The sequence below is a fragment of the Pagrus pagrus genome (assembly GCF_965226575.1).
Source record: "Pagrus pagrus genome assembly, chromosome: 1".
Taxonomy (NCBI): Eukaryota; Metazoa; Chordata; class Actinopteri; order Spariformes; family Sparidae; genus Pagrus; species Pagrus pagrus.
This window is the reverse complement of record NC_140185.1, coordinates 30,166,075-30,193,471: the sequence shown is the minus strand read 5'-3', so window position 1 is coordinate 30,193,471 and position 27,397 is coordinate 30,166,075. Positions and strand designations below refer to the sequence as shown.

The 27,397-nt window shown below is 44.6% G+C and overlaps 1 protein-coding gene across 3 annotated transcripts in view; it reads right to left on the bottom strand.

The window, feature by feature from the left end:
* LOC311256055 (talin-2) overlaps nt 1–25,912 on the bottom strand; it is a 92,636-nt gene extending 66,724 nt beyond the window's left edge. Inside the window, exons 1-2 of one of the 3 annotated variants that reach the window (XM_084350804.1) lie at nt 25,784–25,912; nt 1,219–1,266 (exon numbers count right to left, since the gene is read on the bottom strand). The gene's annotated coding sequence lies outside the window, so the exon portion shown is untranslated. Of the gene's footprint in view, nt 1–1,218; nt 1,267–25,403; nt 25,560–25,783 lie in introns of those variants that run through there. The other 2 variants (XM_084350805.1, XM_084350806.1) reach the window with 2 other exon arrangements.
* Between the last annotated feature and the right edge of the window lie 1,485 nt (nt 25,913–27,397).

The window sequence follows — 27,397 nt, the reverse complement described above, 5'->3', positions numbered from 1 at the left end:
TTGTTTGAAATGAATTATACAGGTGAAGTGCGTATGAGGTAGGTCCAACACCTTGCTGTCAGTGTTTTGTGTGGTTGTGTAAGTGAGGAGGGTGAATCATAAAAGATAAAAAAGGAAACAGACAGAAACGTCAGACTGTAAGTGCGAGAAAATACAGAGAAACTGCGGCGGCTGCTGCAATTAAGAGCAGCGGAGAAAAGCAAAGACCCTGCAGGACAAAAACTATTATACAGAAAGCTTCTAGGCTTTAGCTCTTACACAGTCTGCTTCCATATGGCGACCTGGAAGCTGGAAACTACTCCTTATCCTGACACGTCTTTGCAAAACAAACATTTAGTACACGACAGAGCGGCCACATGTAATTGTACACCATCGCTGACATTGATTCAAGGTAGCGCGCCTCCAGTACACTATTACAGTATGTTACCAGCCATACTGAAAGGTACCATTATGTCAAACTGGATTATAAAGCAGATCTAGATGCTACATGAATACTACGACAGTATCAAACCCTCCAGGCAGAACTTTACACAACCCGTATTCAAAAACGTCGGGTCACGTCAGGACTTCTGTAAGGTTGTAATGTCACAACTATACAGCCACCACCCTCAGCCACGCCCCCCAGCATGCTCATGGTCATCCGCTGCTAAAACATGGTAGTTGGTGCCTGCTCAGTCCTGTGAGAGCTGACCAATCAGAGCAGACTGGGCTTTTTGTGAGGCCTTAAAGAGACGGGCGCTAAAACTGAGCGTTCAGACAGAGGGTGAATAGAGGAGCCGCAGTACGAGAAAAATAATGTGATTTTTGAACACTAAAACATGAAATCATCTTCTACTAGACACCTAAAATAAACGCATGAACCTGAAAATGAGCATAATGTGGGACCTTTAATGTAAGCCAATTTTTACAGTGCAGGTGATGCAATGTCACCACAAGAACCAGTGTTGGCAAACGGGACAATTGTATTGGTTCCAAGTCTGCGTCAACAGAACGCTTTTTTAATTATTCAAATGTGTGATTTAATCACATTTAATGAAAAACCAAATCACACATTTACAGTTGCTGCTCTCTCGTGTAGTGCAAGCCATCTGTATGAATGCATACAGTACATGTCGCAGCAGCCAAACCGGCTGACGGTTCTCCAGTCTGTCTCACTACAGTCCAGACTGATTATTAAACAGCCATTCTCTCACTGTGTCTCCATTATTAGTTTCTTACCTTATTGCTGAGGGAAACGCAGCCTTGAACGTCCGCTGATCTTCACAGCTGAAAAGAGACAAATGTTGAACATGTGTGAGACAAACGAACAGATAATGTACAGGATTACATATGAAGATAACCACAATCCTGCCTCGAAATTCAAATGGATCCGAAAGAGGAGCGATCCAGAGACAGCTCCGGGCACAAAATGCTCAGCAATATATTCTTAGATATTTGTAATTGGCTATGGCATATGAGGCAACCCATTGAAGACGAGATACAATCAAAGCAACACAAAATGAAAATATGCTAAGTACAAAGATAATGAGCCTGCTGTCAACAATAAGGAGACAATTACAGCTGATTAAATGGATGAATGGAAACAAGCATCGAATACAGGAAGGACATTGCGGTTCAGTTACTTCCCCAGTGCACCAATGCAAATAGGGTTTATTAACAGTGAAATATCATAACAGGAATGAATTGTTAGATAAATAATTCAACAAATAAAATGTGCATGAACACCGAAATCAAACTCGCTAGAGGTGATTGAAGTTAAATCAGGTGAACTACTCAGTGGTGGCCAAGGCAAATTAGTAGTTATCAGTGACGCTCAGGGCATTTTCTGTTTTTTTTTGTACCGGCTTCATTTAGCTCGGTCAATCTCACATCCTCTGCTTACTGTGACCCACTGCGCTCCAGGTATGGCAGCTTTCAAAAAAACACCCCGCTGTGCTTTAATACACTGACATCTGCCCCAGCCACACAGTGTTGTATCAGCCGCAGAGCAGCATGAACAAATAATCAGCCATCAGCGTTTTTATTAAACGATAACTAACTGACAGTGTTAATCGTGGGGTGGTGAGGGGACAGGCAGCCTCTTGGGGTTTAAGTCACTTTATGTCAATCCTGGATATTTTGTGTCACACCTTGAAAGTGCTGCCATTGCTGGTTGACTCAGAGTGTGGCAGAAAATAGAAACAGCTGATTGTTCTTCAGATTCCTCTGTAACACCAGCCCTCCTCGGCCATGACATTGGGGACAATGTACTTGCAAACCAGGAACAAACTTTTCCAGATAAGTAAGCAGCTGCAGCAAGATGGCTGCTCTCCCTTTAGACATCCCTATTTGGACCTTACAGCTGAATCAGTTCAGCCTTATGGGCCTTGAAAACTTAAATAACTCAGGGGAAAGTCCTGGAAACCATCGAGTCTTGTGATCGTCATCCTCAGCATGTTATTGTTACGGGGAATAGTTTAAACTGGCTTTCTGTAGGATTCTGAGTCCTGTCCTATCTCCGTCAGCTGTGGCTGGTTTTACTAGCAAGCAGTTAGCGACTTGTCAAGGTGTCAGCTACATGTTTATGAAGAGGAAGATCCACCGCTCTTGTTGGCCTTTTTAAAGAGCACAAAGACACTTTCTAGTGGTGTCCCTTTCTCGATAAGACCCTCTTTGGCTGATTGTAAAGAGAACATATTCACATGGCGGCCATTTTCCTCTGTCGTCATGCTCAGGGTGGGCAGCTCAAATGTCTAACGGCGGTGTTCCAGGTTGAACATTGTGTCAACATAGAGAATCTGACAAACGTATCATTTAATTGCTTCCTGATTGATTCGTAATAACATATTAGCTCCCGTTAAACGGCTACGGCTCGCATCCAACCACTTCCTAGTTACATGATCCGACAGAAATCATTTAATGTCATGTTTTCAGTTGCAGTTTCAGATACTTAATGTTTATTTGACTTGCAACCTAGAACACGGCAGCACAGCATTAGCCTTTCTTCCCTACCTGAGCACGAGGAAGGAAAACGCTCTCCGTGTGAATAAGGTCTATTAACTGCTGAGAGTTTCATTCAGTTGTGACGTCGACTCCAAGAAGCCACATTAATTAGCTACAGCTGGCTGAATGTGCCGGCGATAGGGTAGTCATTACAGCCAACAAGAGCCGCGGTCACCAAATAATCTTTCACCTCTCCCAGCTTGTTAAGACGTTGTTAATGTGTGTTCAGGCTCTTCATAATGGTGGCTCTTGCTCTCTTTCAAATAACGATTTTGATTTTAATCATCCAGCCGGTAGCAGGAGCATAAAAGGCCGTCTTCTAAATCTCATTCTAGTGCGCCATCTTCTACAGAAAGTCCACTCCCATCTAGTATGCAGTGAAAAATGGCAGATATAACACAACAGTGACTACATGTAGTTAGGTAAAACAGAATCTGCAGTCGGTTTGGCACATGTGGTATTTAACTGCACTTTCCAAGTGTCCAACTGTTCTGGACTGGCAGCACAACTAGAATATGTCACAATAGGCAGTGCGGGTTATTGCACCTGTCCAGGCTGCGCAGTATAATGCCCACAGCTAACGTTAATGACATGGGCTGCAGCCGCTCCGCTGACAGGCTGGAGACTGATGGGGGACAAGTGAGAGACACTCAAGGTGGATCATTGGAGGGAAAAGAAACACACTGCAGGATCTCGCCATCGTGCAGGTCCTCTCTCCCTTGGGAGGTTGAGCACACACTGCAGTCACACCAGCTCTCGCAAACACACCCAACAAGACTGCGCTGGAGGCAAGAATGCATCAGCCATGCATACCTATACACAGGTAAAGTGATTTGTTTTCCCACACAGCACAGGTGTTATAGGATTACGTTTTTTATCGGAGGAAAACAGGACTGCGGCATCTTAATCCTTTAATTAATCCATCCAAGGGTAAAGAACTCCAAACAATGTAATGCAAGAGGGTCAAATGCAAACAGCTGCATTCTGACGAAAGCAAACATTGGCTGGAGCCGCTAACCGTCTGCCCGGCCTCCGATTACCTGCTTACTCATCAGACTCCCCACTCAGAGCTCAGCGTGAGCTCAGGCTGCGAGCAGCAACAACCTGTCCCTCGAGTGTCATTGACCTGCTGACATTGGCAGGGAGCTGGACAAGGTTTTGGGTTTCTCACTGGGAGGTAACCGATTCACACAGTGACTCGCTTTACAGATTCCACTGAGGAGGTCCAAAAAAAGTACTGGGTTCCATCTGTGTGTATACGGTAAAGAACAACAAGAAAGGGAAAAGGTGACACTTATCGCAGTCATGCAGGATTTCGGACAAGGATGAAAACAAAACCACCTTAGAAGCAAAATATCCTCTTTTTGATTCCATGTATTCTTCTTCCTTGTCAAAACCGAGCGCCTACATGACCCACAATGCAACTCGTTCACAGACAGCTTGGTAAAAAAAGACTTGCTAGCGGCAGCTCAAACTGCTAGCCTGAGATGAGTGTTGTTTTTCCATTACATCTGCCGGCCCGGCTCTACTCAGTTTGACTTGCGCTTGTCCCGATTCCCCACAGTAATATCAAAGAATCACTGCTAGCAAAGTGGCTCCGCTAATTCAGTTACAAACACGTTTCATTTACTATAACTTTTTCACAATAAAAGCCCCCCGTTATTTAGGCAGCATTTCAGGAAACGTTGTGCTTTCACCAGCAGTCACTAAACATGACTCCTGAAACAGCTGAAAGTGAACACGACCAAACAGTAAAACACAGCAGATGTTTGCACGAGATTCAGTTAGAAGCTACAAAAGTACTGAGAGATGAACACACAGACTTTTATAAATGGCTTTCTCTCAGGCTTCCTGGTCACCGAGGCCCGCTTGGAGGTGGAGTGCTAGTGGAAAAAGGGCAGTAGAGCGCGCTACAGAGGTGTGGTAAGCTCACTTGTTTCTAACTTCAAACACTGTCACAGATTTTTTTTTCATTTTCAGATTTGTAGTCACTCGAGCAACTTATCAACTCCCTGTAAACAGACTTCGATGTGTAAAATTGTTGCAGCTCCCCTTTATGAAAATGTATGATCCGGCGCCACTATAAAATTTAAATGATACCGTTATACATCAACTGTTACTTAAACTCTATTCTACAATGTTTATGCTCTTCGGTAATAAGTGGTTAAGGTGCCAAGCAGCAGGGCCTCATCATACTGAACCCACATCAGAGGGAAACTTTCTCAAAGATCAAACGGCGACGACTGCGGAGAGGAATCTGTGGAAAGAGGAGCTGAAAATAATGTGACAATGGAGATATGCGAAGCCTTCTGCCTCCAGGAAAATAAACGTAAGCACCGGAATTAAACAAAAACATGCTCGAGGAGAGAGAAACCTTATCTCACACAACATTAGAGGCATTTGCATTCCTCGTATTCTCTTCACTGAGCCCGAGGGGGATCGCTTTGAGCAAAACTCAACATGCTGAGTTTTTAGAAAACACCACCGAGGGGGGTTACACATTTTACACATCAGTTATTACTTTGTGCTTAGAAATCTAAGTGAGCTCTGAGTATTATTTTCTTAGATTAACTCCCGTCAACTCTCATGACAAGGCTGAAAAAATGACAGGAAATAGGGCTCGGTGTAAGATTGAATGAGTGGGGAAAACTTTCTCCGGTCCCCTGGGGGTTTCCAGAGGTGGAGTGCAGGGGCAATCTTAAAAAGCACAATGTGCCACTGGAGACTTCATTGTTCCGTCCGTCCTGCACTTTCATTAATCACACGCTGCAGAGGAGGACCAGAGCGGGGACAGGTCAGACAATACGGTGCCTGGGAAACACCTTGCTCCAGCCCCAAAAATGCTTTAATAAAGCCGCCCGCTACCACTTCTCAGCATCTTGCACCATCCACACAGCTGGAGGTCAAGGTAGCAACTCATATTATTTACCAAAAGGTGTGTGTGTGTGTGGATTTGTGTGTGCGGGAATAAAATAAAGCATCTTTGCACATTAAATAGCCACCAATCTAAAACAAATTCGACTTGACTTTGAATAGCTTTTTAGCTCCTAGACCTGCCTTATACTCAAAATGTCAAACTATTCCTTTAACCGATTCCCTCGGTTTCAATGTCTTTGCAACCTGGAACACAGCAGTACAACATTTGAGCTCCCCACCCTGAATATGGTCTATTGCAACACTTCCAAAACTGAAGGAGGAGGAAATCCTGTATCTTATAAACCCAGCGGCAAGAACTTAAAATACATTCCCTTCTCAAGTGCACTCAAGCTTATTATCGTGCAAAATGTAGATGTAGTCGAACATTCCTTCATTTAGCACGCATTAGTCAGACAACTGGCACATCGCAGACGTTCTGCTGGGAGATGAATGTGCCTGCAGCTACATCCTTGCGGCATTAAACCCTTAGCGTCAAGGACGGTCCAATCGGTGAAAACTGAAGCCCAAAAAAACCTTTAAAAAGTGTCAAACTGGCCCTTTTCTGCTCCAAAGACATCTCGTCTAAACCACAGCAACAATTCAGAGAAACAGGGTGAAATTTGAGGAGTAAAAAGAGGAAATTTAGGATGATGATGCTGCTTTCTGTAGCGAGGGATTAAAAGTCCTAAATCACTGCAAACATCACAGACTGGCTGCAGCCCACTAACTAATTGTCTGGGGTCTTTCGCCAGTCTCATGGAGAAGTAGCAGACCCCGCTATGCAATCAGCTAAATGGGTCCCTGGGATCTGGGCTTAATAAATGCAGGTGGGGAGAGAGGGGGGGTGTGGGACTCATTACTCTCCACCCTCTCATTGGGAGCCACCTGTCCAGAACTGCATTCATCATATAGAGCTTATTAACCTGTAGAGAAATCCGATTTGCAGAAAAGTAGAGATAGAAACAGGCAGAACAATACTAATCAATGTGCATAATACCTGGTAATAATTCAAAATATAAAGAGTTCAAATATCAGCAAGCAAACACTCCGACCTGAAGCAGCTAACGTGACCTCCAAGTGCTACAATTCTGCAGAAAGAAAGAGTTTCATGTTCTAGAAGTTAATGACAACAGTCTTCAGCAGAACCCAGCAGCGCGCCGCTCCCAATAACAATAATGTCTCCATCTTTATAAACACAACCCATCTGCTCTCGCTGTGTTTGGGTGCGTATGAGTAAGCAATATATATTCAACAGCAATACAGACTGTAGGGAACTGAGTTCTGCAGCGGCGAGCTCACCCTGAATCGAGAACCAGGAGCTTTCTGCCCGAAAGATTTTAGCATACTAGTCATGCGCTGACCTGGAAGCAGGATATCGATGATGTTTTTCCTGGTATGAGCGTAGATCAATACCTGATGGCTGCTATAGAAAAAGAAATGGGGAAAATATTTTTTTCATCTACTCGTGCAGATATCTTTTACTTTCTTTTTTTAATCTATTGTAGTGTTGGGCTCAAACTGTGAGATGTCTGCTAGTCACCACATGCGATAGAGAACAATGAAATTTAGTCTGAGCTGCTCAAAACACTGAAGATCGACAAATGCTCCAGGGATTCGTAGGCCAACACAGAGGTTAGCATCGCCCTGGTGCCCTCAACAAAAGTTTATTGGATTTTTCCAATTGGATTTCAGAAAATAAGCTCTGTGGCGAACACAAGTTTATGACCCCTAATGCATTTTGTCAGCAAGGGGTGTCTGTGTTGGGCATGACGACGTTTGATGTCCCCGACAACCTCTGTAGTCTCAAGTAGCCACTTGTTAGCACACACCAGAGTGGGGTACTGTACTGTGGGTTACTGACAAGTTATATGTGGTAGAAGAAAACATGACATTTTCTTAAGCTATATCAGGCATCTGACCAAAAACCCCATTCAAAAAACCCATCGACTTCGAGGTGAAGGAACCTGGAAATGCAAAAAATGCTAACTCACTTCCGGGGCTTAGCACATTCCTGCAGCACTCTATAGCAACGTGTCTTTCCTACTGGATTATTCACAGATCTCACCTTAAACATTTTTATTTTGAACCATTTTCTACAAGTGAAATAGTTCCTCTGAAAACTGTCTGTGGACATTAAATGGCTGCAATCTGGCTACCCTTCTCATTTTGTGTTCCCAGCAGAATATCTCAAATTTCATTTTCCATATAACCTAGAACGAAAGAGTATCACACAGGGAATGCTAATTTGAAGGAGAGCAGGAGCCGCTGTGCAAAGTGATTAAAAAATTGTGTTCACTATTGACACGGCGTAATTGAAAAATGAAAAAATGTGTGGAACAGGAAACTATAAAATTTAAAAAAGGGGGCGCCCTGGTGACTCAGTTGGCAGAGGGCTGTGCTCTCACCACACAGGCCCAGGGTTTGAGTCCGACCTGTGGCCCCTTCTCTCACTCATTCTCCTGTCATCTCTCTAAACTGTCCTCTGTAATAAATAAAGGGCCCAAAAAAGGAAAAAGAAAAACCTAACCAATAAACAAATATAAAGACATGTCATAGAGACATGTGCAAAAATCCCATCTAAACAAACAGCTGCATTAGGGCTGCAACTAAAACGCAACTTTTCATTACTTTGGTCATTTTTGGTCATCAACTAATCATTTGATTATTAAAATATTTAAAAAAATAACTTCCCAAAGTTAAGCTGACGTTATCAAATAGCTTGTTTTGTCCGACCAACGATCCAAAGCAAACAATTAATAAGCTTATTTAGACATAAGACAAAAGGAAAAGCAGCAAATCCTCACATCCGCGAAGCTGGAAATGGGGTCGTTCGGCATTTCTGCCTGAAAATAAAACGATAAATTAATCATAAAGCGTTGTAGTGCTCATTATTTTTCTGTTGAATAACTAATCAATTAACCTATCACTAATGTCCCTTTATGCCTGCAGAGGCCTACACAGCAGTTAAAACTCACACAGAGCAACAACAGTTCGACTGACTAACTACAGTAAATATTCCCTGAGCCTCGTGTATACCTCTTTGGAGTTGGGATTCTCTTTCATTAGTCCTTTTTCCCCTATTTGGGGGGTAGCTGAGGACATCTGGAGAACAGCTGTTGCTTTGCATCACATGTGAGCACACACACACACACACACACACACACACACACACACATACACAGTTGTTTCATAGCCTCCCCATCAGAGGTTAAGGGGTCAGGAGACCCACCATTTAATCTGGTAGGGGAACAGACAATCTCTGGAAATCAAACACCACACAGCCACATTTACACACAAAAATAGGCAAGGATGCACACACACACACACACACACACACACAGACACACACAGACAGACATACACAGACACACACACAGCAGACAACCCCTCTCGTCTCTCTTCTATACAAGGCAACTATTCGACCCTCTCATGGGAGGGCACAGATTCTCAATGATTAGTCCTGCCCTACCAGAGAAGAAGGTGGGGGGGACGGGGACGCAGCTACTAATTCAATTACACAGACCCTCGTCCCTTCTCGGGCCGACTCCCAGTTCCATGAATGGAATCAAAACCCCTCCGGCCGAGCTGGAGGTGGGAGTGGAGAGGCAACAATGTGTTTACATTTGTGGTTTACACTTGGTCTTGTTTTTTTTAGTCTGTGCGAGCACTAGCAGGCCCCTGCGTGAGTGTGAGTGTGCATGTGGCTGTGTGTCTCCTAATGCTCCTTGGCTGAACACTGTAAACTAATGTGAGACAAGATGAAGTGAGAGTTTCGGCAGGCTCTCTGACAGGCACATAAAAGGTGAAAACAGCCATTTTTCAAGGTTTGCTGGAAGAGCTTGCAGTCAAGTGCCATTAGAGCAGAACATCAGTGCTGGGTTTAAGTGTGAAAGATATTTTTCAGGGCGACCGTTTTTCATACCGAGACTGGCGCAGGCATAAACCCCGAGCTCTAAAATGCAGAGGTATATAAGGGAATAGGGGCTGGGGCTGCAGGATACAGTGCAAAAGGCAACACAAAATTGGAAATAAAGAGGATTATCTGAGCGGTTCCCTTTAGCCTTAAAACAAATTCCCATACCGTTTCAAGGGATTGCTTTATGAAGTCTACATTCAGTACTAATAGACCAAAGAAACTGCATTTACAATGTTGCTCTCTTCTGTAGCTGTAATTAAAATGATGGCAAAATAACATCCGAGAACAGCAGAAGCACATCCCTGGCTGACAGCTGACAAAAACCCTACATGAAGTGTCGCATTCATGGAGGAAAATGAGATCTGCTCATCATAAAACAATCCATTAAGAGTCGGAGGAGTTTATAATGTTCGCGTGCACGCCTTTTTCAGGAAGCATCAGCGAGATTTTGAGGCAGCCGACTATTTTACTCGTCATTATGGCTGGCATTACCCCAAACCAGATGATTGTCATGTTCTGAATTATCACCCATTTCCATCTTGTTACTCATTCACCAGCACTCATTCTTAAGAGAAACGCTTCCCTGGAGAATTCCCTTAAAATGTTCGATGCCTGAAAGGCAGGTCACGTCAGGAGGATCCTTTGTCTTCCAGCGTCACAAGAGCTGAACGTTGCAGACTTCACAGGAAACGGAGAGCTGCTGAGGTAAAAGAGACTAATCTGTAACTGTCAGAGATGTCTTCAGATTGCAAAAAGCCACCACTATGTAGACCCCCGAGCGAAAAATAAAATACGCTGCCTGTCTCATGAAAGAATCAAATATCAGGTATATCCTGATCGAGGTTTCCAGGGAAGCTTATGCAGGGTTCCTACACCTTTCATGGTCAAATACAAACATTTCAAGGTGCAGTTTCCCAGCCTGCATTTGGCTGACTTGTTTTTTTGACGGCTGTTAATATTACTCTATTATTATTCTAAACTACCATACATGTGATTAAAATAACTATATACACCACATTAAAATCCAATGCGCTTCCAAGAATCTCCAGCACCCGTACGAACCCCGCGATGGTTCAGAACTGAAAGTTGGGAACCCCGTCCAACGAGGGGCTCGTGCTGATCGTGGAGATACCGACAGGCATGGCAGAGCAGCTTGACCCAAACCTCGCCTTTGCGCTCCATGGTATGCATGTATGATAGATACACTGCTCCAGTTACACACCGCCTGGTCACTTTGGATGAACCCCAACACCACCTGGAGCTGAGAGCATAACAAGGATATGTAATCAAACCACAATGTAACACGGAGCTGGCTTCAACGATCCAATCAGAACCATATTAATTTGTGTAGTTGAAAGAGTAACATGGAGCAAATCATTGTTGGCCAAGTTTAAAGCTACTATATATTGCGGTCCATATGTGGTACTAATATTCACAGTGGAGCACAACAGAGCCACTAATCTCTGGATATACCTCATTACTGCTGATGAAATGGCATCCCAGCTAATGAGAATGCTGCACGAGTCACTTCAGAGAAAGACAATCAGTAACCGACTCGAATAACACTAACTATTCTGTGCATAATGTGTCATGCTGGCCGCCACATATGGGCCAACTGATGTCCTCCCTCTTAAACTCATCCTCACAAATGATGCATAAAAAATGCACAGGCAGCCACAGAAGTGGGTCCATCATTTACAAGTTACCATAAATCATCAAAGCCCGGTTTAAAAAAGGCAGCGTCTCACTCTGGCAGCCCCACAGATTAGGCCGGGCCGGCCCCTCTTCATGAGCTGCCGGCCTAATCTTCTTTTGCATCTCAGCCGTAAAGATATGGGAGCCGTCTAATCCGCTCATTGGCTGGACAGCTGCCTGCAGACGTTTGACTGTCTGCTACTGTAGCCTCAGCCGCTTTGGCCTCCAAAAACCAGATTCAGTCAATAACTATATGGATTGACATACATTTTAATTAGGATAAGCACCGCTCTGCTGTTCCTTATCTTTTCCATTAGCAGCTTCTGCTGTTAAGGTTTCCTAAATGGACGAGGGACTTTCGAGGTGCGACACTTCCATAAGGCGCCTTCAGAAAAGTCCACTGTAATTCCAGGGCAAGTTGACGCGATAACAATTCCAGGCAGGTGAGCCGATCGGGAGGCAGGAGAACCAATTAAAAAGCAGGCTGGTGGCTGGGGCAGAGGCGCCGGGACACTAAAGAAGAAGAAAATCATGACACGGGGAGGTAAACAGGGCTGCGGCTGCCTATTGAGGGTGAACAATCCAGCTAGTCGAAGACCGTTTTTTTCACCGCTGTCTGCAAAGTGAAAGCCTGGCCCCCTTGCTTGTCAGTTCTATTGTTAGCAGCAGGCAGGAGCCGCTCCCAATTCACCTCATACACATTAAATACTCTGCATTGTTTGGGGAGTCAGATGGCGATGGCAGACACACAAGCCTGGGAATGTACACACACACATTGCTTTTAAAAGATCCCAGCCTGAAGAGTGGTTGGAGATAAGCTGAAATGTGCCGTGGTTGCAGCTAATTTAAATGGTAAATGACTTGACTTTGCATCTTAAGAAACAATGCGAGCTATTGGAGCACACTGTGGAGGCAGCATCTTAGCGTCTATTCAAGACATTCTGCATATCAAAATGTGAAGCTGTAACACATTTTAACATTAATCCTCAACAGGTTCTTTTATATTTGTCTGTCAAACTATTATTTTTCTGCAGAAGAATATATATTCCCCACTGCGATCCTGCCTGACCCATGCTTTTCCAGCTTATAGCCTAAAACATGGATGCAATCATTCTGGTTCAAATCCTCAAATAAATGTTGTCTGTATCGCGCAACCAAACACGCTTTCTATTTGTGGAAAATCCCTCCTGAAACCAGGTCTTGGTTGGGACAGTTTAATCATTCAAAACTGGCTCATAGGCTAAACTCTGTGTCAAAACAACTTTATCTGATTAGTCTAATAATCTAATGCACCTAAGTGCAATAGAGATAAACAGATGGCATGAAATGTAGGTTACAGTACTCACAGAATTTACAGTGTGACCGTAAATAGAAAATTAATTAAAATCCTCTTAAGCTTTAATTTTCATCCTATGGCAAGCAACACTGCACATAAACTATCCCAGGCCAATGATTTCTCATGTTTCCATGCAGGCATGTGAGAGTGAGGCTAAACGCCAGCTAAATGAAGGTCAGGAGACCCATTTCCAGTCATCACAAATCATGCCTGAGGATTTTTTAGATACTCAGACAAACGCATTGAAAAAATGTCAAAATGTCACATCGCCAGCGTGAATATTCTGTCCATCAATACACCGCCCTTCATCCATTCACCAGATGTGCGCGCCGCTGATTTACAGCCCGTGTCATTTCATCTCTGCGACTGGGTTGCAGCCGAGGTGTTGACACGCTCGCTACCCGCGGGGCCCAGAGGAGAACTGGCGGGGTGGTGAAACAGAGATAGGGGGTGAGAGAAACTAAGAGAGGGATAGATTTGCGTGGCAGAAAAAGGGAAAAAAAAGCGAGTGAGATAAAGAGGGAGAGCGCGATGATGGACTCAGCTGAGGTTTGTGGTGTTGGGGGGGTGGCGGCTGCTACTGTTTCCTGCTTGGTCAGCAGACTGTGGCTGATTCCAGGATGGCTTATCTTTCAGTAGGAATACCACAAGCGCACCAAAGGCAGGGACAGGAGGGAAGGAGGAGGCCAGCACTGTAGATTCAATGCATGCTGCACAATGCTGGGATTGCTGCAGTGAAGACGACAGCCCCTTCACTTCACTTGTACAGGGGGACTTTCATGCAGCCTGAAAAGTGACATCAGACAGTATTCTCAGAGCTACGTGTACACTTTCCCACCATGATTCGTTTATAAGAGTACTTTGACATTTTGGGAAACACAATTATATGCTTTCTATTTGAGACCTCGATTAGACCAGGCCTGTTGATACTACATACATGTCTGCTCACTAAATATACTGATAAGGCTTAATTTTTGTTTGATCCCTACAGTCTCCTCAGGGAAATACCTAGCTAGTTAGCTGCTAAATGCTCCACCATGTTGCTAACTGTCTGCCGTTAGGTGCTGAGCAGGTGGTGTGGCCGAATACAACTATACTATGTGTGTTGAGAGTGAACCAAAACATTAAAGTTGCGAGCCAGAAAACCAAAACAATGAGCTGAAAGACCCTAGAAAGCGCAGTGAAGTGAAGTGATTTGTCATGGATATAGAAATATTGATTATAGCTGCTTTAACGGACTGAGTGCACCAATCTTCTCATCTAACTAAGACAGCAAGTATTTTCTATTCCTTTAATACCTCCATGTCCAGCTCTTTATTAACACCTTCCAATAAAGACAGCATGCCAAGTGCCACCTCAGCATTCACTCCCATAAACACGGAAAAAATGAGTTTGTGTCTGCTTCTTGAAAGCAAAGCCTGCTGTGAAACAGGCCCGCAGGGTCCAAGAAAGTTGTGGAATGTGTGGCCGTCCAGAGCGCACAGGGATGCCAGGCTGCTCAGGAGCGCTCACCTGCTCCCACAGCTGCTGAAAGTGAAAGTCTTGGCAGCACAGTTAACAAAACTCCAATCAGGGAACAAGCTGCACTTGACATCAGGGAAAACAGATCAAAAACAAAAATCTCATTTCCCATCTGCCACTTGTAACTGGCATTTGAATCCACCATCCTAGCAACGCATGTTGCCAATTCAAAATCAGCACCGAGTCTCTGCATGAACATTCCCTTAAGAGCAGCCAGCAATAAATTTCCCACCTGGTGTTTGCCTACCAGCCTTACAAACACAGATAATCTTGTAGCTCATTGAGAGGATGCTTGACTTTAACAGTGTAAGTAACAAACGGCGTACTCAGGCCTCAAAGGAAGAGACAGCATTCAATCATGTTGTCGAGGGGGTAAACGGGTGGGTGGAGATGCCCCCCCAAGTAATTTCCCCGAGGGTGTGCTCTGCACCGGGGAGATAAGTAACCCGACTGAGGACAAGGCTGGCATTCTACCCCGAGTCCAAAAGACAAAACGCCCGAGTCCATTTAAAGAGAGGAATCTGACAATGCAGCATTTGTCTCGTTGCCAGCTGGAGAACAAGCTCCCCATAGACGAGCTGACATGAAACACTGCGCACCAACTTTAAGCTGAGAAGATTACTACAAACAATCTTATTTTAAATTGACAAAGCAGAAAATAGTGATATTGGATTATCTCAATTAAATTCAAACTGGGAACAGAAGTGATTGCGCAACCGTTTCCAGACAGTGGCCTCTGAAAAGGAAGCATATAGTACTCATGAGGCAGCAAATCCCATGCTTTTCATTAATCCTGCACAAAGAAAAACACCAACAAGTTGAAAGTACGGCCTCGTTCAACAGCGTGCAGTTCATGTAGAGTGCATTTAATGAACAATCTAATTCAGGAGCAAACTGTGCAGCCATGCTGATTACACAAAGCTGACAACCGAATCGGAGCCGCGCAGCTGATGACTTAGCACCACCTCCGCTACTGGCTTCCACACCCCAAACAACAACCGGGCACCCTATAAACTTAAGCCTTTTTAATGAGTTAATATAGTAATAATAATGTGTTTTCCCACAGACAGCTGGTCTCACTTCAGCTTTTAAAAGTGGAGACCTCAGACACATTTAGCCCTGAAGTAAAAGAAGCTATTTGAATTCTAAAAATGATCTCCTCACCGCTCACCGCCAGACATGTTTTAGCAAACTGTCTCCATAGACGGCACTTCACATTTAATACGGTTTACAAATGCAGGCTGTAAAAATCCAACACGCACAGGTAGCCCCTCGAACAACTTAACAGCCATTTGACAGATGGCACTCGACAGTACACTCAAGCGACCATCTTAACTGAATGGAGTGGCTGTGTTATCCCATCGGCTCCCTTTCTTAAAGAGGCGATATGAAAGAAATTTAGGTGAAAACATCCAAAAATGAACTCAAATAAATCAGAGTTTTGACATTACGGTGTCTATGTATTGTGTTGCTGAGATATCTACTAGTTATGATGCTAACCAGCACTCCCCTGTTCCAAGAGCTTTATTGCACCTTTAAATATAATTCATAAAATGTCTTTTTTCCTTGTTTCTTTTATTAGTTAAATGCTCTTAGGCTGCAACCAAGACACACCTTCTGCTACACTACTGTCATGCTAGCAGAGGACCTGCAGCCTGCAGCAGGTGGGCGGCCTCTCTCCAATAACCTCCACTGCTCATAACTCAGATGAAGTCACTGGGAGGCAGCTAATGTAACCACTGTATTCCTGGCTGCAATATTGCACACTGCCCCATAGCATGGCGCACAAATAAAAGTCTATTTTCAGCCACTTGATTACCGCCGAGCTTTCCACATGTAACATAAGCCAGCTGCCGCCCTCATAACGCCGCCTTACAAAAAACAAAAGGAGCAATGTTTACAGCTCCGCATAGCAGAGTACACTCTGTTTGAGTGGTGTTTCGTCTTCTTCTCGCTGTCCCCGTTTTCTACTCGGAGAGAGGCCTGGCAGCACTCCCATGCACTCTCCCTTAACTAATAAACAAAGAATGGTTTCCCTTATATAGCTCTATTCAAACACTACAAACCTCCACAAGCAGCATCGGAGGCTCGCAGGGAGGTGGAGAGTGCAAGCAAGTCTACGCCAGACAGAAAGGTTTCGGCCAAGGGCGAGGAGCACTGACAGTGAAATTATGTAACGGTCATACATTAAGAGCCACTTAAAGGGCTATTTCTGGTGCGGTCCATCGGTAGAATTTTGCAATGTCACGTTGGATGTGTTATAGAAGGCTGCGGACCCATCCAACACAACATTCATCGAGAAAAGGAAACTGACTGAACCTGTTCTGTTATAGCGGATAAAAAAAGAAATAAAACTATTAGTTTATGGATGATAATTTTCAAATAATATCACAGGAGGGATGAGAGAAGAGGCCCATCCTGCCGCTTAAAACATTTTCACGCGCTCGCGGTCGAATGTCACTATGACTGATCATGTCAACATGCACTTTGCACCCTGATTCACCGAACGCCATCAGAGAGGACTCAGTGTTAATCACGGGGAATAAAACAAGAAAAACATGAAGTGATAAGAACAAGACAGCATTTTTCACATCTGTCATTTCAGATGTGTAAAGCCAAAACCGACATCCAGCTGAATTGTCTTATCAGAGAACAACAAACTTTATACTTGAATTTTTAAGGCTAATCATTTCCAAATATCAGGAAAAATAACAACTTGCCAAAAATATGGTGTCATTCTCTGCAACTAAATCCATTTAAGAGTAGGAGAAGCCTGACCGGCAGCGCTTAAAAACTCAAGTGGATTAACCTGTGTGCATGCACTATGTGAAGCTGTGGCATAACAATTTATACAGTTCTGCATATGGAGATCAGTTGGGAGTACTGAAAAGCCTGTGAAAACAGTAAGCATAGCAATATCTCTTACTAACTAGCAAACTAGCAGGCCTGGCTAGCGCTGGGCAGCCATAATCGCTCCCGGAGTGTCGCTGCATTTTCTCTACAGTTCTGTTTAGTTCCTCCTCAAGTTTTGTTTACTGCACGCGATTTTAAGCAATCAAAAGTTGTTGAAGAGAGAAAACAAAGCTCTCTTTTTACTTTGCTGGGTCGCTAACAGGACGGTAAGTTCACCACCAACTGCTGTCCCATACCTGTCCGTTAACCGTTGTTGGCTTGTGGAGCAGTTTTTCTGCCAGCAGAGGAGGTTGAATAAAAATGAATGGTGCAACACAGATAATAGGCAACAATGACTTCCTCCATACTCAAATACCCACGGTGGTCAAATAACATAAATGGTTTTGTTTGGATTTGACGTTTCATGGTGTAAATGATCAGCCAAAAAACACAAACAAACTGGTTGGTAATTGACTGAAGGCTGAACTCATTCAGGATACATTGTGCCAAGTGCCGAGCCCGCAGAAACAACGGGAACAGCAGCCAAATCTGACTGCAAATGACATAAGTGCTCCCCTGGATTTCAACAATCTATTCATCGCACTCACATATCCACAATATTTTCAGTCTATTCAGCAACACTGGGATCATTTCGGCCCTTCTGCCAGCAGGGTGGCCTTATACAGAGAGGTTACTCCCTACCCAACATTTGCAACAAGAATTTATCCCCATGCGAAAAACCAAGAATAGATGCCCCGGGCTGCAGGAGGGCCGTGGAGGAGCAGAGGGGTGGGATACATTTCCAGCACTCCCAGAATGTTCACTCACCCCACTGCTCAACAAAGCTTCGCTCCGAGTCACTGCGCTCTCACTTCCTGGGGAATTCCAACACGGGATTATTTTTCACCAACATCGACATCACAGGGACCAAAATAATCTGATGAGTGATACAAATGTTGAAATTTGTCAACAAAAAACAAACACGTTGAGTAATGAGGACGCCATTTGTTCACCACTTTGGGAATAGATATAGTTACGGCCAACTGCTAAGGGATCTTTAAGGCAACAGAGGAAACGTAGATGCAGTCATGCTTGGTTTAACCTTTAAAACACGAGGAGCTAATGTTTTCATCAGCAGCCATCAAAGTTGTATGCGCTCATCCCCCTTTTTGGTACAGATTCAATTGATGTCCTGTCTTGTTCAAATGCCAAGCCTGATTTTTCTCCTCTCACGTCGTGATCAATTTCTCCTGTAGAGATATGAAGGGGTTTTTGAATCACACTTGCATAAAAAGTCACCTTGAAGTTGCCTCTACTGCTCATTTACTAGTCATGCGTAAAAGTCGGAGTGACGCATGTAAACAGACTTCTGATTATCAACCAAAAATAACCACAACAAGTGGCACTGGCATCAAGTAGTCCACTGAGTGCATCCAAAATAAAACACTTTGCTTAGGAGCACTTGTTGTGCTGGAGAGGGGTGTTACATGGTTCACTTCCCAGCAAGCAAACCAGTAATCTCTATGTAATGGGCATGCTTCTGTAACCTTTAAGCAACTGCTGCATTTCCATGTCACTTTGGCAAGATCGAACAGCCCACGAGCAGGAGGAGGAAGAGGGAAGATGGAAAAAAGAAATTAACTGCCCAAAGCAACGCAAGCAGTAATAAGGAATCCAAGTGAAATGGGAAAATTACAGGGTGTCGTAGAGTAACATGGTTCACAAGGGTGTTTGGCCACACGTGGTCACGTACAAAACAGCCCATCTACACTCTCTTCGCGGTGTAGCATGCTTGTGTACTGGGAGCAGCAGACACCCGATTAGGTTACATTTCTGCCCTGGTGACTAAGAGGCATGAGCCTCGAGGTGGCAACCATGGCAGCAGGGATTTCTGCCAGAGACGCACTCCAGTAATAGCTGAGGAGCTCATCTGCAACCTGAAACCCATTTCAGAGCAGATCCACTTTCAGCCGGGGGTCGAGATGACGGCTCGCTTCGGCCAAAACGCCTGAAATTACAAGTTGAGGTTTCGAAGTCGGCCTGGATTTGGCCCAACGAGGAGTGATCCGTCTTACAGACATTTGTGCAAGTAGAAAGAAAGTTCAAGATGATTTATCGATTCAGTCACGATAAGCAATTTCATCATTTACAAATCTAGCATTTATCAAAGAAAAGGAGAGCATTTTAGTGTCTAAGCACAATATGAGCATGATGGCAGAAGAAAAGGAATCATAAAAGTGTTGTGTTGTGTTGATCACTTTTTATTGACCATATGCGAGCAGATTTTGACGTGATGGGACAAAAGAGACCTTCGCCGTCTCTCTCGGTTGCCTACACAAGCCCGTGGACGATTTGTTTAAGTCATTTAATGACTCTGCTGCTAACAGAGAGAAGCAGTAGCTGACGCCAGTTTAGAAATGGAGTCTGCCGACATAAACTTAGAGACTCCACAGAGCCCCTTTAAGTTTAGCAGCAAATGCAGACAATTAGACAATTTTATCTTGTGTTTACATATTCAGAACCAAAAAGTATTAACAGATCCCTTGACAAGCAGTTCTGGGAAGCTAGTAAAGAAGACACTCAAATTCAGAAATAGCTGGTATTCATTTCAAAAAGGTCTAAACTTAAACAGGAGGACTTCACCTCATTTCACCGCAGGGATCGTTCATGTTTCATGTCACATTTAACCTGGTGTCATATTCGGGAGCATGGAGACCTCTCTTACATGCATGTATATGTTCAACCCGAAGGTTGAGGACAAAGGGCCGACCATTTGTGTCAAGTCCTGTAGATGATGTTGCTCAGCTGCATTTTAGCACACACAGATCATCGCTGCATTGAGAATGGAAGCTTTTGCTCTTTTAGGTGAGGAGCAGTCAGTAAGTCAGTGTGACCACGTAGTAAATTCGTGGCTCCCAGGTCAAGACACGCCAAAAGACAGATGACTTTACTGCCATCGGCCATACGAGCTACACAATACTGTGAATCTCAATCCATTCTGGTATAAGCATCTGTGAACAATGTCGTCAGCGTGCTCCTCTAATGGGGTACCCGTTCAGATGAACAACTCTGTTCAAAATGCCTACAAGGTAGTAGGCAGCATGAGTTCTCATCCCCCGTAACTATGACAACCATTCTGGCGACTGCTGCTCCAGACTGCTCAGCATGACCAAAATTTGGTATTTTTAAACCAGACTAGGGGTCCGCTGACTTAGATCACAGCACACACAGGACCACATATAGTATGCAGACCGCCACAGGGCACCGGGTGCACCGACAGACTGCTCGTGCCGGAACATACTCCATGTTTAATTATCGACTGAAACAAACACTGCAAACATTTCCCGTCCTTGAGTCATACAGAGTATTTAAAACCAATCAATTAGCAAAGGCCACTTGTGCAGAAATAGTTCTTTGTGTTACTGGCAGGCAAACACTGTGCTGGCTTGTGTTTGTGATGCAATGCACATTGGATTTTGGACTGAGTGGGAAGCAGGCAAACCAGAACTCAGTGGGAGGTGGGAAAAAACAGAAAGTAGATGGGATGTGCCAAGAAGGCAGCCTCTGCTGCATCCATCCAATAATGACCAACATTTCCACTTCAGAAACTTTGGATGAACACTTCACTGCTGATGGGATGGACAGACAGAATCTCATCATTAATGGCTACAATCTGTCCAAATCTGTGCACCCTCTCTCTAAGACATTCATTTTATTTTGGTAAATGGACTTGCATTTCTATGGCACACACATTCATACGCTCATGGCAAAGGCTGCCATGCAAGGTGCCAACCTGCTCATTAGGAATAATTTGGGCTTCAGTATCTTGCTCAAGGATGCTTCAACGTGCAGCCAGGGGATTTGAACCAGCGACCTTCTGATTGTCGGACTACCTGAGCTACTGCCGCCCTTTTTCATCCATATTGCTGCTGCATTTGCTGTACAAGATTTTTGTTCATTCAATCTTCTCTCTAAAAAAGATTTGGGTCAAGGCTGCGACTTCAGTTCTTATCAACCTGGCCTGTTGCAAACTATATCCCTTTCTGGGTGACTCAGACAAAAGTGCATGGAAAGTGATTCAATGAGTTTTCTGCCAAATGCTGTTCAAAACTAAGATATGTTACATTTGGATAGGCCAGGCTCGGGGGGCCCCTCTTTCTCACAGGAAGCCCAGCTTGGAATCTTGTGATTTGACTCTTATGTTTAAGGTTACACATGCCTTTGCTTGGTCACAACGAAGTGTGAAATTCTGTGATAGTTAACTTGAACTAGGCCAGACATTCCTCCGCCTCCATTCAGTCCTTTTTCCACCCCTCAGACTGCAGAACGTCACACGTTGAGCATGTCACCACGACACAGCGTTCTTACAATGAGTCTTGCCTGCATGTGTGCATATGTGGACTGCAGTTAGTCAAAAATGCTGCGACTCATGTCATATAAAAGTTTACAGTTGTCAGTCCAGGTTGATTGGTTGAACCACCATGGTTACAGTGTAACAGGCAAGCAAGCGAGCAATAGTTGCCTAAACCAATAATGAAAGTAGTCTTTCTTCATTTCACTTCATTTAGAGTGAGGAAAGTGTGGGGCAAAAAGGCAAATGATATCCAAGCCCAACAAAACAGGGAGAAATTCCAATGCTTAGGTGGAGCATTTTATCAACTGAATGCAAAATTATACCATCGACCCTACGTGGCTTACAGAATCTTTATCATTGAGAAGGCAGGTTTTGCTCATTCACATCCTAGGTACACAAGATCTGCAGTCAACAAAGAGGACAGCCAGTAAGCCACTGCTAATAGACCCCATGCTTCTAAATATGAACGCTGGGTTAAGTCCGTCCAATCTATTCTCACAATACAAAACTCCAAAGCGCCCAGATGAAGAGCGGCTCCGATCTGACATCATCACAGTTGTGATGAAGCTTGCATGAGGTCATCAAATAATGTACAATGCCTTGCAGACTTTGCAGACTAATGCATTCCCGTGCCGTTCTAATGATGTTCTTTAATTGCTTAATTACGTATAACCATTATCAGTCAAACAAACAACACAATGGCAATTGAATTTGCTAATCCAAACAAAATAAGGAATGAGTTCCAGGTGACTGGCTGGGAGCTGCTCTGGAACCATTGACTCTTCACTGGGTTATTGTTGCACAAACAGCAGAGGAAGTTGAGTTGTGAATAACTGTGGAGCAAGTGTCAAGGGATCCTGCAAGCAATACATTTTCTGAACACTCCCGCCAAAGTATTTGGCAAATGGAATTCAAGCAGTCTTTCTCTGTTCAGCTGAAATTCTTACACTTGCATGATGAAGTCCTCTTGTCATCACAGCAGCTTTTACACAAAAAAGCATACAGATCGCAGCTATTCCTTCAACTTACACTAGCCCGTACAACTCTAGCAGAAAGTCTACCAATCAGTCACAGCGAGCACTAAAAAGTGAAGTGAAAAACATTGATTGTGTCCTTGCGACGCAACGATCTGCTGGAAACCTTGGGTCCATTTTACAGACCAAGCACAAGGCAGAACTCTCCCAGCAGGACAACACGCCCTGCCACACCACAAAAACTGCTCAGGAATGTGTGAGGAACATGACGAAGACCTCAAGGCATTGAACTGGCCCCCAAACTACCCAGATCCCAATTTGATGGCGCATGTGTGCAGGAACAAGTCCGATTCATGGAGGCCCCCACCTCACAACCCGCAGGACCCTAAGGATCCGCCATCGATGTCCTGGTGCCACACACACCGAAGGACATCCCAAGAGGTCCTGTGTCTATACCTCGACAGGTTGGAGCCAGTTTGGTCACACAACACGAGCCATGTGGTTTTACTATTGTGTACTGCTGTAATGGATTTTACTACACCCGACAACTCTGATTGACATGACGTTCCCGACACTTCCTGTAAACTCAGCAGCGCTACCTGGCTGAGCACGAGCAACGAACTGTTGGCTCACCTCCAAAGGTCCACTGCATTAAAATGGTGCCTCTTGTGATTAAAATGTCATTATGGGGTGCTTATTACTTCCTCTCTGCGGTGGCTGGTGACAGCAAAGGCCTGCTTCTCATGCACAACAAACGGACGGATCAATAAATTAGCCATGTGCTGCTGATGAGTAAACCCCTTCATTTCCGGATGAGGTTGGCCTTGAAGGTCTTTATAAGCCAGAAGCACATGGCCATTGAGTGTTAGTCGCCCAAGGCTACAGCCCAGGCTGAATGACTATGGAAATAACAAAGTAAGTTGTTTGCTGTAGTATCTTTATGTTAGATATTTCAGGTTATGCTAAAACAGTCATCGATTGATTTTAAAGACCTCCCATTAAGGCAAAGCATAATTAATATGCTTGCAGCTTCCATCATGTGCAGACCAAGACATCACTTCCTGAAGATTCACACTGCTTCTCCTTCCCTGCCACCGATTTCAGCACTAAATAACTGAACAGCTACACAGTAAAGAGGGTATTTGTTGATCACTCAGCTCTGCTCTGAGCAGATTGGTTTCAAACTACTAATAGCATAATGGATGCATAAACACATCCTCCAAAAAGGTCAGTGCAGCTGCTAATATAATGAAAAAGGTTTTGATTGCTGCTTTTATGTGAGGGAAGCCAGATAGAGTTTGGTCAGTTTAATAAATGATCGGTGCCACGGCTGGTGGCACAGCTGCATACTAAGCAGCAGCGGCAGCAACAGCAGCAGAAGCTGATAGTAAGAGTTAACAGTGAGGCTCGAGAAATGACATTTTCACAGAGATGAAACAGAAGCATAACTGATCAGTGCGGAAGAAACGGGGGCCCGGCTCATTATAGGAGAGCTGCCATTTTGAAAGGACACGTTTTAACACGGGGCAACTCGAGCAGACAGGATGACATTCTCGTGCCGCCGCCGCAAAATTCCTCACACCTTTATTAACTATGGATTTTTTTGGGGAGAGAAAATGTATTTAATAAGTGCCAGCCGCTCCCACAAGAAATGCTGTCCAGAATGCCAAAATGGGTCTGGATGCACAGACCGGTGTGTCAGACATACCTCGAGGATGTGAAACACACCAGTCAGAGGGGAGCATTCGTTCCTGAGGGATTACACACACACACACACACACACACACACACACACACACACACACACACACTGGAGCCTGCAGCCTGTAAGGTCATGTGTCTTTTCCTGACAAGCCAGGGTCTAGGCAGCCAGAAGGGGAGTGGGGAGAACAGTATGTGTGTGTGTGTGTGTGTGTGTGTGTGTGTGTGTGTGTGTGTGTGTGTGAGTGAGTGAGAGAGAGAGAGAAGGGCTTCAGGGGGACGATTTACTTTTGCCTATTAAACTGCCTGGACAAACCCCCCTCCACTCATCTCATATGACCCCTGTCACGTCTGCCACCTAACCGGCTCACCGGTCACAGTCACCAGCACCGCCTCATTGAAATGCATTGATCCCCTCGCGTTGGAGTGTATTAATCCTCGCTCGTCCAAACTTGGCGCACAAACAAGAGATCATTCAGCTCAACCTCGCTGCCAAACAGGAGAACGCATCCTGAGATCTCCTGCGGTAACAACACCAGATATAGCATGTGATTGGTATTACTGGCAGTGCCTTGCCTTTCTAAGAAGGGGTGTGGCGGCAGAGACGATCCAGGCAGCCATCCTCCACAATATATATAACCTGGGAGGATGGCTGCTGCAGAAAAGCCACGCATTATTCTATATGTCACTTTTTTTTCTTCTCTTTTTTCCACATGGCTGCTCTCGTGATCACCTTGCCCGTGAATGCACATGCACCAAACAGGCTGGATGAAGCTGGAAATGATCTCCCACGGTCTCCCACCCACCCACCCCCCTGCGAGCTATATGATGAAGCTGGATTTTCCTTACGCGCAGCAGCATGCACAGGTGGCCGCCCTTTAATATGCCTTTTCTCCCACATGCATTATTAAAAAGGGAAAAGTTGGAAACAATTGCCCGAGGCATTTGGTGGCAGCTTGACTTGAGGTGGTTAACTTAACATGGCGGAGACCCTGGTCCCGGCGCAGCGTAATCTCCGTGAACTCTTGCATGCCTCCTTGACTCTGCACACCCACCCGTCCGTTTATTGTCCACACGCTGAATCCTCCTTCAACAGCCAAGAAAATAAAAGCTCACCCTCCTGCAGCAGCAGCCCTGTGGTCTGTGAAGTCGCCCAGAAACCGAGCCGATGCCAGCGGACGAGCCGATCATTAAATGCTCCACAAGTTTCGTTGATTGAAACGAGCGTCGCGGCCGCCGAAACACAACTTACAGCAGCGATCCATTCAAAAGCAACGCAGGCAGATAGAGGCAAGATCCCATCCACACACTCACGCTGAGCTCCCTCACACACACACACTCAAACACACACTCACACACAGAGAGAGAGAGAGAGAGAGAGAGAGAGAGAGGCGGCGTGCGGTTTCTTTGGTCGGGAGAAGGTCAGACGGATCGCTGCGTGTGCTGCGGGGGAGATGGGCAGCGGAATAAAGCCGATTAGGGGCTTGCAGACGTACCTTCGGGTCCTCTACTGGGGCATTTCAAGCGAGTCACCCCCAGAGAAGATGCACGTTAGCCGACAGTCCCGCTCCTCAGCTGTAAAATATCCTCCGCGTTGAGGGAAATTTCCAAGTGGCCGGACAGTGTGCGAGCAGCGGCTCCGTGTGTGCGTAAATGGGGAGGGGGAGATAATCCCACGGTGGGGCAGAGCGGAAATGCGTCATTATTAATGGACCGAACGCTTTGTAGTCCATCCATATACCTCTGTAGTCCACAGGGAATACACATTAAGTTATATTTTAAAAGACATACAGTATGATGTGGGATGATATTAGATGGAATAACCTCTCTTGGACATGTTTTTTCCACGTCACCTTAAAGGATGGCTTCAACCAGAAGTGAATATTCAGTCATTATCTACTCCGCCTCACGCCTCATCTACTTCAGTTGTTTAGGTGAATGCTGCAACGCTGTTTTGCTGTGAAGCTCCAGAAATGTATTGTGGACTTTCACCCAACTTTCAATCAGCATGGGGCCGAGTAGATGATGACTGCATTTTCATTTTCAGGTGGACTTACCCTTTAAGTATTGGATTCAAGCTAAAAAATGTTTTTTTTTAAATTAAATAAATAAAGGAGAGCCCCCTTTAGAAAGCCATCCAAACATCACCACCTGCTCAAATATTTGAGAGGAAGTTCAGGGATGCTCATTGTTTGTTTTACTGTAGGAGGAGCCAGGGAACCTCAAACCAGCCATCTTTATGCTTCTCCCTCGCTCTGTCCCACAAAACAGGAGCCCAAGGACTACTCCAGTGTTATAGTATTGAACTTCCATAATGGTGGGAGACTTGTAAGAGACAGTGTAAAGACCCAATACTGACACATTTTTAGGGCTTATAGAAATACTCTGCTTTACAGAAATGGTCCAAACTCAGACATGGAAACACCTTTTTTTCCCCAAAAAAACTTTTATGTATGTACATTCTGTAATATCCAAGGTACACATTTATAGTAACTGTACAGTTAATTCTAATATTGTGTTTTCAGAAAGTTTGGGAATAAAGAAATCCTGATTTTTAGTCCCTATTGCAGTTCTCCAACATCTTGGATCTGCACCTGTAAAATGCTCACATCTTTCAAATCCACACCCCTGTTTGCTTGTATACATTTGTACTTTCCAAGCCCAAGCTTTACTGTGAAGTACTGTTTGTAATGATTCAACAGATTGTCATGTGCGAAACAGGTGGAGTGGCCCTTTAAGGCTGAGCTATGTGGTCTAAATTTATTTGAGCGGTAAAACACTTAATACTACCTGGAAGTGGGACATACGATAGAGTTTATTATTATCATATTTTGGTAGGGGTCAGGTGAGGTGAGGCGGGACAGAAATATAAAGTGAGGAATTGGAGGCATTTGCTCCACATGCTATAAGTGGACACTGGCTTCTTGTTGTCAGGGTACTGTTGGGCGAAATGTGAGCCTATGGGGGGCAAAGCTTCAAGATGTTGACCCGAGGCGCAGCAGGACAATCGCAGCTAGATTCCAGACATTCTCATGGAAGTCCCTTGTTACCATCAGAGCCGTTAACACGTCTGCCCATCTGCCTCTATAATCTCTGTACTTCCACAAACA